We start from the raw sequence: 10,304 nt of genomic DNA on the forward strand, positions 1-10,304 counted from the left end.
CTGCAGGAACTCAAAGCACCCCCACTGTGGCCCCAGCGCCAGACGTCTGGGTGGGCGAGGCCCCAGCCCTTGTGTGCCACAGCCTCAGCGCCCACTACCTCTGGGCAGTGTGGCCAGAGCACCTGCAGCCCCAGGGCTCCGGGGAGCCAGGCAGTGCGGTCGCCGCGCCCCCAGTTGCGGTGCTCAAGCGGCCCAGCACCAGCTGCCCTGGCAGCCCCAAGTCGCTACAGGAGGCACTCTGGCCTGGGGGTGGGGCCACGCTAGGCAGTTTGGGGAGGCAAAGCCTCCCTTTGCCTATGATACCTGCTGCCCATGACTGCAACATGCTTTACAGAATTAAACTGGATAGTATATAAGTTACAGAAAACATATTGCATGTGCAACACATTTTGTAATTTAAAATGTAAAGCATTTAGTTATAAGGCAAATAAGAGAGAGAGGAGGAAATGTAGGCAAGGCACTAAATGTATTTTAAATATGAGATTTAAAAAAAAAAAAGAGAGAGAGGGAAGTTGAGATTTTTCAAGGGATTCAGACATATGCCTTCCATTACAATTAATGAAAAGTGTTTATAAATCCCCTAGACTGCTTTGAAAAATCTCAGCTGGAGAATCCATGAGGTGGAGAGATGCAGAAAATCTGCTCCTGATTGCAGGAACTGAAAATGCAAACTGTGGGAAGAGATTAAAAGAAGATAGGCTCTAGATATGCAAGGAGAGGCAATTGTGAGGTCCTGAATAGAAAAAGACAAAGTGCCTTGCAGTCAAGGATGGTAGTTTTCACCTGGATCTTGAAATGAATGAGCCAGTGGAGATGTTTGGAGAAGGAGCTGATATTAAAACTATTGTCAGTACATCTAAAAAGGGTACGGAGCTTCATGCCACACATTCTGGATAGGGTTGCCAACTTTCTAATCCAGCGGTTCTCAAACTGTGGATTGGGAACCCAAAGTGGGTCATGACCCTGTTTTCATGGGGTAGGGTGACCAGACAGCAAATGTGAAAAATCAGGATGGAGGTGGTGGGGTGGGGTGTAATAGGAGCCTATATAAGAAAAAGACCCAAAAATCGCTACTATCCCTATAAAATCAGGACACCTGGCGACCCCTATCATGGGGTGGCCAGGGCTGGCATTAGGTTTGCTGGAGCCTGGGGCTGAAGCCAAAGTCCACGCCCCACCACCTGGGGCCAAAGCCTGAGCCCCATTGCCCGGAGCCGAAGCCAAAGCCTGAGCCCCACTGTCCAGGGCCAAAGCTGAAACCTGTGGGGCTCAGGCTTCAGCTTCATTCCTGGACGTTACAGGCTCCCCCGCCCAGATCTGAAGTCCTTTGGCTTTGGCCCCCCACTGCCCTAATTGGGGGCTTGGGTGGGCCAAGGCTTCATTCCCTCCTCCTGGTGTCATGTAGTAATTTTTGTTGTCAGAAGGGGGTTGCAGTGCAATGAAGTTTGAGAACTCCCGTTCTAATCGCACAAAACCAGACACCCTAGCCCTGCCCCTTCCTCATGGCTCCACCCCCTGCTCACTACATTCCCCCTCCCTCCCTCCCTCCCTTTCACTGGCTGGGGCAGGGGTGGGATGTGAGAGGGGGTGAGGGCTCTGGTTGGGGGTGCAGGCTCTGGGATGCGGCTGGGGATGAGGGATTTGGGGTGCAGGAGGGGCCTTCAGGCTGGGGGGTGGGGCCAAGGGATTTGGAATATGGGAAGGGGCTGTGGGTTGAGGCAGGGGGTTGCAGTGTGGGAGGGTGATATAGGCTCTGGGCTGGGGGTGGGGGTTCTGGGGTGGAGCTGGGGATGAGGGGTTTGGGGTGCAGGCAGGGGCTCCAGGCTTGGGGGTGGGGCCGAGGGATTTGGAGTGTGGGAGGGGTCTGCAGGTTGAGGCAGGGGGTTGGGTGCAGGAGCGGGTATGAGCTCTGGGGTGGGGCCAGAGGGTGAGAGGGGGCTCTTGGCTAGGGCAGGGGATTGGGGTGCAGGAGGGCTGAGGGCTCTAGCTAGGGGTGTGTGCTCTGGGGTGGGCCCAAGGATGAGGGGTTTTGAGTACAGGAGGGGGCTCCAGGTTTGGAGGAGGGCTTAGGGATGGGGCAGGGGCTTGCGGTGTGGGCTTATCTCTGGCGGCTCCCGGTCAGCGGCGCAGTGGGGCTAAGGCAGGTTCCCTGCTTGTCCTGACTCCGTGCTGCACCCCAGAAGCGGCCAGCAGGTCCAGCTCCAAGGCGGGGGGGCTAGGAAGTTCCATGCGCTGCTCTCACCCACAGGCACTGCCGCACCCCCCACCCCCAGATCCCATTAGCTGTGGTTCCCAGACCATGGGAGTATGGAGCCAGTGCTTGAGGCGGGGACAGCGTGCAGAGTCTCGGCCCCCCACCTAGGAGCTGGACCTGCTGGCCACTTCCAGGGTGCAGCACGGTGACAGGACAGGTACGGACTAGCCTGCTTTAGCACTGCCGACTGGGCGTTCTGGTTGAAAACCGGACACCTGGCAACACTAATTCTGGAGTCTGGACAGCTGGGACTTGGGGAGTTCCATAGTCAAGGCCTGAGGAGATAAAAGCATGAATGAAGCTTTCAGCAAATGGGGAGGGAGTGGGGACTGCTGATGCAATGGTGTGAAGGAGTATGCCTACACTAAGGGAACTATACTGTCATAGCTGTGCCTGCGTAGCCCTATAGCATAGACATAGTCTACACCGACAAAAGGGGTTTTTCTACCAGTAAAGGAACACCACTTCCCCGAACAACATCAGCTACATCGACAGAAGCATTCTTCTGTCAACACAGCTGCATCTACACTGGGGGTAATGTCGGCACAGCTATGTCAGTCCGAGGTGTGTTTTTTCACACCCCTGGCAGATGTCGTTATGCTGATGTAACTGTCAAGTATACAGAAGCCTAGAAGGTAATGGGTGGCAATGAACAGATATTACAGACACAGGAGTTGTACAAGGAGCAGGTGAACTGTGGTATAGATGATGGAAACGAATAGGAAGTCTGAGTCAAGAAGGGAGGTTAGGAGTTGTGTTTTAAGATGCTGCTTTTGCCTAAGAGAAACACTTCTGCCTCTGAGACATTTTGATTAAGGAAGCTGAGATGAAGCCCCAAGTTTATGTGGTTGAGACATAATGTGACTGAGACCATCATACAGAATGTAGGTGGGGATGGAGGGGCAAAAAAGAGTCAGTAAAGCTGCTGAAAGTTATGTATAGTTGGGTATCATCACTATAGAGCTGGTAATTAGTGAAAATATGACGGAAATGGGAGTGGTAGACAGAAAGGAAAAAAGGCAGAGAATTGAAACTTTTGCAACTCCACAGAGGAGGGGCCTTGGCACAGCGCTAAAAGCCATTTGTAGAAACAGTGATTTGGTAACTAGAAGCAAAACTGTGATAGAAACTTATTGAAACATCTGAGGGTGCGATTTTATCTGTAATCAGTTTTCTTACTGTATTTGGTTTAGACTTGCGTGTTTTATTTTATTTTGCTTGGTAATTCATTTTTTTCTGTCTGTTACTATTTGGAACCCCTGAAATCCGACTTTTTGTATTTAATAAAATAATTTTTTACTTATTAATTAACCCAGAGTATATATTAATACCTGGGGGGGGAGAAGCAAACAGCTATGCATCTCTCTCTATCAGTGTTATAGAGGGCGAACAATTTATGAGTTTACCCTGTATAAGCTTTATACAGGGTAAAACGGATTTATTTGGGGTTTGGACCCCCATTGGGAACTGGGCATCTGGGTGATGGAGACAGGAACACTTCTTAAGCTGTTTTCAGTTAAGCCTGCAGCTTTTGCTGGACGTTGTTCAGACCTGGGTCTGGGTTTGTAGCAGGCTAGCGTGTCTGGCTGAAACAGGCAGGGTTCTGGAGTCCCAAGCTGGCAGGGAAAACAGGTTAGAAGTAGTCTCAGCACATCAGCTGGTAGTCCTGAGGGGGTTTCTGTGATCCAACCCATCACAATGCCTGTATAGTATAGCTACAGAGTAGGCCCTCAATTCAAAGGCTGCATTTATTTTATCAAGAAATTAACCAAAAAATTCTAGCTGGTTCAATAGACAGATTATTGATACTTCCTTTGAAGAGGGAACTATGCCTCCCACCCCTAAAACATACAGTGTTTTTGACTAGTATTGAAGAAACCATTGCTCAAGGAAATCAACTATGCCAACACCAGCCCCAGTGTCTAACCTCCCCTTTCTGAACAAGCTAATAGAGAACCTAGCAAAGAGCCTATTTCAACTTCACCTACCCACTGCTCATAAAAGGCTTCTTTCCCACATGGGATTCATACCACCACACAGAATTATTACTGTTGGTGCTGATGGACAAGGGCCTTTCCTGAGAGAGATCAGTGCCTGAATGAGGAGCACCTGGCTGAAAATAAACCCAAACAAGATGGAGTTAATGCTAATGAAGAACTCACCATCACCACAATATCATCCCAGGTGTCCATGGGCGCCAACTTATATGGGCTCCTGGGGCTTTAGCCCCAGGAATATTCACAGACAGGGGCTCTGCTCCAGCAATATTTGGAGCTAGGTTTCTCCCCTGCTCTGCGCTGCCAGCAGCCCAGAGCCCTTTAAATCCCGGCCGCGGCTGGGATTTAAAAGGCTCTGGGCTCCCCGCGGTTGCAGGCAGCCCAGAGCCCTTTAAATCCCAGCCGCGGCTGAGATTTAAAGGGCTCTGAGCTCCCCGCCGCAGCGGGCAGCCCAGAGCCCTCTGATTCCTGGCTGCGGCTGGGATTTAAAAGGCTGTGGGCTCCCCGCGATTGCAGGCAGCCCAGAGCCCTTTAAATCCCAGCCGCGGGCTGGGATTTAAAAGGCTCTGGGCTCCCTTGGTTGCAGGCAGCCCAGAGCCCTCTGACTCCCAGCCGGGGCTGGGATTTAAAGGGCTCTGGGATCCCCGCGGCTGCCAGCAGTCTAGAGCCCTTTAAATCCCAGCCCCTGGCCGCTGATTGCCCCCTCCCCAGACTCCTGCCCCAACTGCCCCCCAGGACCTCCACCCCCTATCTAAGTACCACTGGTCCTTGTTCCCCGATTACCCCCTCCCGAGACCCCTGCCCCTAACTGCCCCTTGGGACCTCGGCCCCATCTAAGCCTCCTTTCTCCTTGTCCCCAACTGCCCGCTCCTGAGACCCCACCCAACTTCCCCCCCAGGACCGCACCCCCTACCCGTCCCCTGATAAACCTCCTAGACTCCCATGCCTATCCAATTGCTGCCTGTCCCCTGACTGCGCTCCGAACCTCTGCCCCATCCAACCCCCCCTGCTCCTTGTCCCTTGACTGCCCCCGGAACTCCCTACCTCTTCTCCAACCCCCAAACCGCTTACTGTGCCACTCAGACCAGCGTGTCTGGCTCCGTGCAGCTCCAGACAGTTGCTGCCGTGCTCCCCCATGGAGCCCACAGCCCTCTCCCACCCCCAGCACCTGCCTTCTAGATTTGAACACCTCAAAATTCAGGAGTGCTCAAGCTCGGTTTGGGCAGCTTTTACTTCATTTCTCCCAAATCAGCTTCCCCTGCAAGGTGCCAACTGAAGGTGTTGGAGAAGAGAGAGATCGGGTGGCCTCCTAATGCCTGGAAAAGAGACAAAGGCCGGAGGAGGGAGTGTCAGTGCCTGTGCAGACTTCCGGGAAGCGCATGGTGTGGAAGGGGATGCTGTGATGCTTTGGAACAACTCCATACAAAGCCAGTCAGGACTCTGGGGGAGCCTCCTCTCTGAGCATACTGTCTCCAGGGCAAGAAGCTTACACCTTCCTGGGTCTGACCTCGGAGCATTCAGCATGCCCTTCCACGTCATGCACTTTCCAAAGTGAGTCTGCCCAGGCTGGTCCTGGGGCAACCAGAGGGCCCTGCACCCCAACTCCGCAGTCAGATGTGACTCTCAGCCAGACAGTAAAACAGAAGGTTTATTAGATGATGGGAACACAGTTTAAACAGAGCTTGTTGGTACAGAAAACAGAACCCCTCTGTCAGGTCCATCTTGGGGGGTGGGGAGCCCAGAACCAAGTTCTGGGTCTCTCCCCATTTCCCCAGCCAGCTCCAAACTGACACTCCCTCCTCTGGCCTCTGTGTCTCTTCTGGACAAGGAGGCCACCTGATCTCTTTGTCCCCAACACCTTCAGTTGGCATCTTGCAGGGGAAACTGAGGCACCCACACAGTATTCAGAGAAAATATTAAGAACATTCCCACTTCATCACAACAGGTGCAACAAAATATAATACTGTATATTGAAGTAGGCAAGTGTTGCTTCTGACTTTCCACTTTTAATTGACCCTTGTAATCTTGTGGCACTGACGCGTTGTAGCTTCATTTTATATCGGCTTACAGGGTGGGAGCGGGGGGGCACCACCATTTTGGGCCCCACCAAAAATTATACAAACCTGCCGCCTATGCAGGTGTCCACCTTTCAGATCATCAAGATGGCTCACAAGGTCAAGTTTCCTTAGGGCTACTCATGGCTACTGGATATCCAGACAGCAAGGTCTGCTAAAATTCCACCAACAGCTGATTAGGAGGCTGCACCCCGCAGTGGCAGATTCAGACTTTGATCATTGTGACTTCACATTTGTGACTTCTAATATAGCGATTGTACCTAGGAATGAAGCTTTTCAGGGTGAAGTGTTTTCAGGTAGTTGAGAATGCAGCAGCCTGCTGGCTTAGTGACACAGGCCACCTAGAGCACATCACCCTGTGCTTTGCTCACTACATTAGCTCCCCAGTAAATAATGGGTGATATTGTTTAAAGAGTCAGTCCTTTTGTTCAAAGACCTCCATTGACTTGACCCCACATGCATGAGCAGCCACTTTGCATTTGCAGCAGTGACTTCCCATGACAGCCACGTTCCATAGGAAGATTAGAAGAGCCATCAACAAGGGTGAGATTTGGAGGCACAGGAAACAAAGCTATTTTGTCAGCCCACAGAATTCCCTTCCAACTGATATCAGAACCACCTCAATTCTCTCCACCTCCAGAACAAAATATAAATCTCTCTGCTTGTTGTAAATGTCCCACAATAAAAGCCCTCTGGATAAGGAGAGGGAGAAAAAATGTCATGAGGCACTCACAGACCTGTTCATAAGAAGTTAATATATATATATATATATATATATATATATATATATATTAATAAAATATAATTAATCTTCCTTCCCCCCCCCAGCCCCTTCTCGATTTTCCAGTGCATCCTGTCTTCTATGTCTGCCTTTTAAATTCCGAGCTCTTTGGGAGCAGCAGCTGTCTTTATTTTTGTGTACTGTCCTGCACCAAGTCCATCATCTGTGCTAAATAACTAATAATAGACACAGGGCCTCCAGCATCATTTTATTACTTAAATGCAATCATAACTTAGGGCAAATCAATCTCAAAATAATCTGAGCAGATAACCCTTCCCCCCCTCTTATTCTTTCTGCCGTAGCAGCAAGCAACGCTAGGGTGCGAAGCCACCTCTTGTTTCACTAAGCTGCTGTAAAGGAATGGCTTTGGGGCGCTACAATGATTTTTAAAAAGAAAGGGCATTTCTTTTTTTCAAAGTGATTTTAGCCGTTTAATTTGCATGCCCCATCATGCTCCCTGCAGGGTCCCGGCACTTTGTCTGTAGCTAAACATAAAGCAAGTTTCATCTCTCCTATCCTCCCACTCAGGCAGAACACCACACAAAGAAGTTAAAGGCCTGTACCCTCCAATGTCCATGTTAGCTGAACCCATTTTTAAAATGAGTTTCAATCTAACACAGGTTCATTATGTATGTACTGTGCCTAGAACAAAGAGGGCTCCAATCCCTGGCTGGGGTCTGTAGGTGTGAATGCAATACAAAGGACACTTCTCTGATTGGCACGGGACAGGTAAAATAAGGTGCAGTCCATTTTAGAAAACAACTTTTGAAACATGGTCACATGCCAATAGCCTCGTCCCTCCTGAGGAGCATCTTAAACCCACGTTAGACTGAAACCACTATAAAAATGGATTTAGCTAATATGACTGCTGTGTGGCCAGCTTGATTCTTCACACTCAACCCATGTCTACACCAGGGAAATTTACAAAAAAAATTTCTACTTTCTTTCTATTTTTCTAAAAATAATTACAAAAGGTTTGTGATGATGTGGTGCTATTTGGACCAGTGATCTGCTGGGGTCACTCCAATCGTTGACTCTGGGAGCCAGCCTTACCTTGCTCTGCTGTGAGAACCCCCACTCCCAGGCTGTTCACGCACAGCCTCTAGAATGTAAGCTGCTCCCAGGTACGTTAGTGAGCACTTTTGGCCAGCCGCTGCTTGGATTGTGCCACCGAATGACACTAGCCAATATTTCCGGTCCCAGACACAACCCGAGGAACCTCCATCTTGCAGTGTCCAGTTATTCCCGATGGATGCTGCAAGCTTATATGAGTTCATCACTTTAACAAAGAAATTGATATGCACCAGGCTTGTTATCCCAAGGGGAGTCTCTGACACACCTCAAACCAAACACACTGCTTCAGGTAGAACAAACACAGATTTATTAACTACAAAAGATAGATTTTAAGTGATTATAAGTCAAAGCACAAGAAGTCAGATTTGGTTAAATGAAATAAAAGCAAAATGCATTCTAAGCTGATTTTAACACTTTCAATGCCCTTACAAATTTAGATGCTTCTCACCACAGACTGGCTGGTTGCCCTTCAGATAGGCTCTCCCCTTTGATCAGCATGTCAGTCACTTGGTGGTGGTGTCTGTACAGAGAGATGGAAGAGACAGAGAGCAGGGCAAATGTCTCTCCCTTTTATCATGTTCTTTCTTCCCTCCTGGCTTTGCCCCCCCCTTCCCACACCCCGCACTTCAAAGTCTGGTGAGCATTACCTCATCATAGTCCCAATCTGACCAAGGGAAGGGGGGTGACTCACTCAAGAGTCCAACAGATTCTTTGTTCCTGCCTAGGGCAGTCAGTGTCCTTTGTTCCTGTGAGGCTGGGCTGGGTTTGTCCCATACATGCCCTGATGAGGTGTGAACTGCCCCTCTGCTCTTGGAGAGTTTTGCTTGGGCTTGTTTTAAGCCAGGAGGACACATTTTTCAGCCTCATAACTATATACAAGAAATTACAACTTATAACAACAATGCTCAGTGCATCATGAGCCTTCCAAAGACATCCGACATGACAAACTTTGCATTGGATACCACACAATCATATTGTAAGGATGAACATGGGGGTGCAGGGTGTTCCCCAGAGGTACAGACTGTCACAGATTCCGCATAGTCAACAAAAGCTGCTCTCTCAGAGATCCTCACACCTGAGTGAGCGTCACTGACCAGATGAGACTGTCCACAGCACCTTATGGGTAAGTGGCTGGCGCTGGGGATTCCAACCATGAAATAAACTGCCAGGACCCTGGGATCTTAGCTAGACTCTTCCTTTTGAACAGAGTGGCCAAAAGTTACATTTGAAATTGGGTAGGCAAAACTGAGGCTTAAATGTGCCACTGCAGCCAATCAACAACACTGGGTAAAGATCATTCTGCACTGGCCTGATTTGCCAAATTGCATAGGTGCTGGGCACCTGTAGCTCCCTGAATTCAATAACAGGCACGGGGGGGGGGGTGTTAGGACCACTGGAAAATCAGGCCACATAGGACTCCAAAGAGTGGGAGATGCCCATGCTCTAAGGAACAGCCATTGCTGATCTGAGGGGGCGAATGGGAGGGGGAGCAGAGGATGCCTTGTGGGAGCACATTCCCCTCTGTGGCCTGGCTGTCCCCACGAACATCCTCTTCTCCCTCCCCACTCTCGGAGAAAGCACCGGATTGCACTAAGGGGAAGGATTAGCCAAAACCTTCTCGGGGAGAGGATCCCCCAGGCTTTTCTAGCCTTCTCCGGTGACTGGGACAGGCCCCCTGTCCTCCCCCCCGCAGGGCAGGACACATAGCGAGATCCCCTCCCCTCCCAGGTTGCCAGGCCCCCGGGAAAGCCCGCCGGGGGTGGCTGGCACTGGCAGGAGGGCGAACGTGGGGCAGCTGGCGCCCAGGGCTCCCCCGCCTGAGCCACCAGCAGGGCCAAGCGCGGCGCGAGAGAGGCAGCGGGGAAGAGCCGCGGGGTAACCGGAGAAGGAGGCTGGAGTCCCGCCCCTGGAGAGGGGTGTGCCTGGGGCTGCCGAGCGCGAGGCGGCAGGGCAAGCCGGGCTCGGCGGCCGCGCTTGCAGAGAGGGACAGGGTGGGAGTCGAGCAGAGCCCGAGCCTAGAGACCGTGGGGCGAGCAGGTGACGGCTGGGGCGGGGCTCCCCCCAACCCCCGCGGGCACAGCATGTCCCGGAGCCCCGCGGCAGGCTGGCACTGGGCGACCTGA

Source organism: Mauremys mutica, chromosome 1 (assembly GCF_020497125.1).
Source record: "Mauremys mutica isolate MM-2020 ecotype Southern chromosome 1, ASM2049712v1, whole genome shotgun sequence".
Classification (NCBI taxonomy): Eukaryota; Metazoa; Chordata; order Testudines; family Geoemydidae; genus Mauremys; species Mauremys mutica.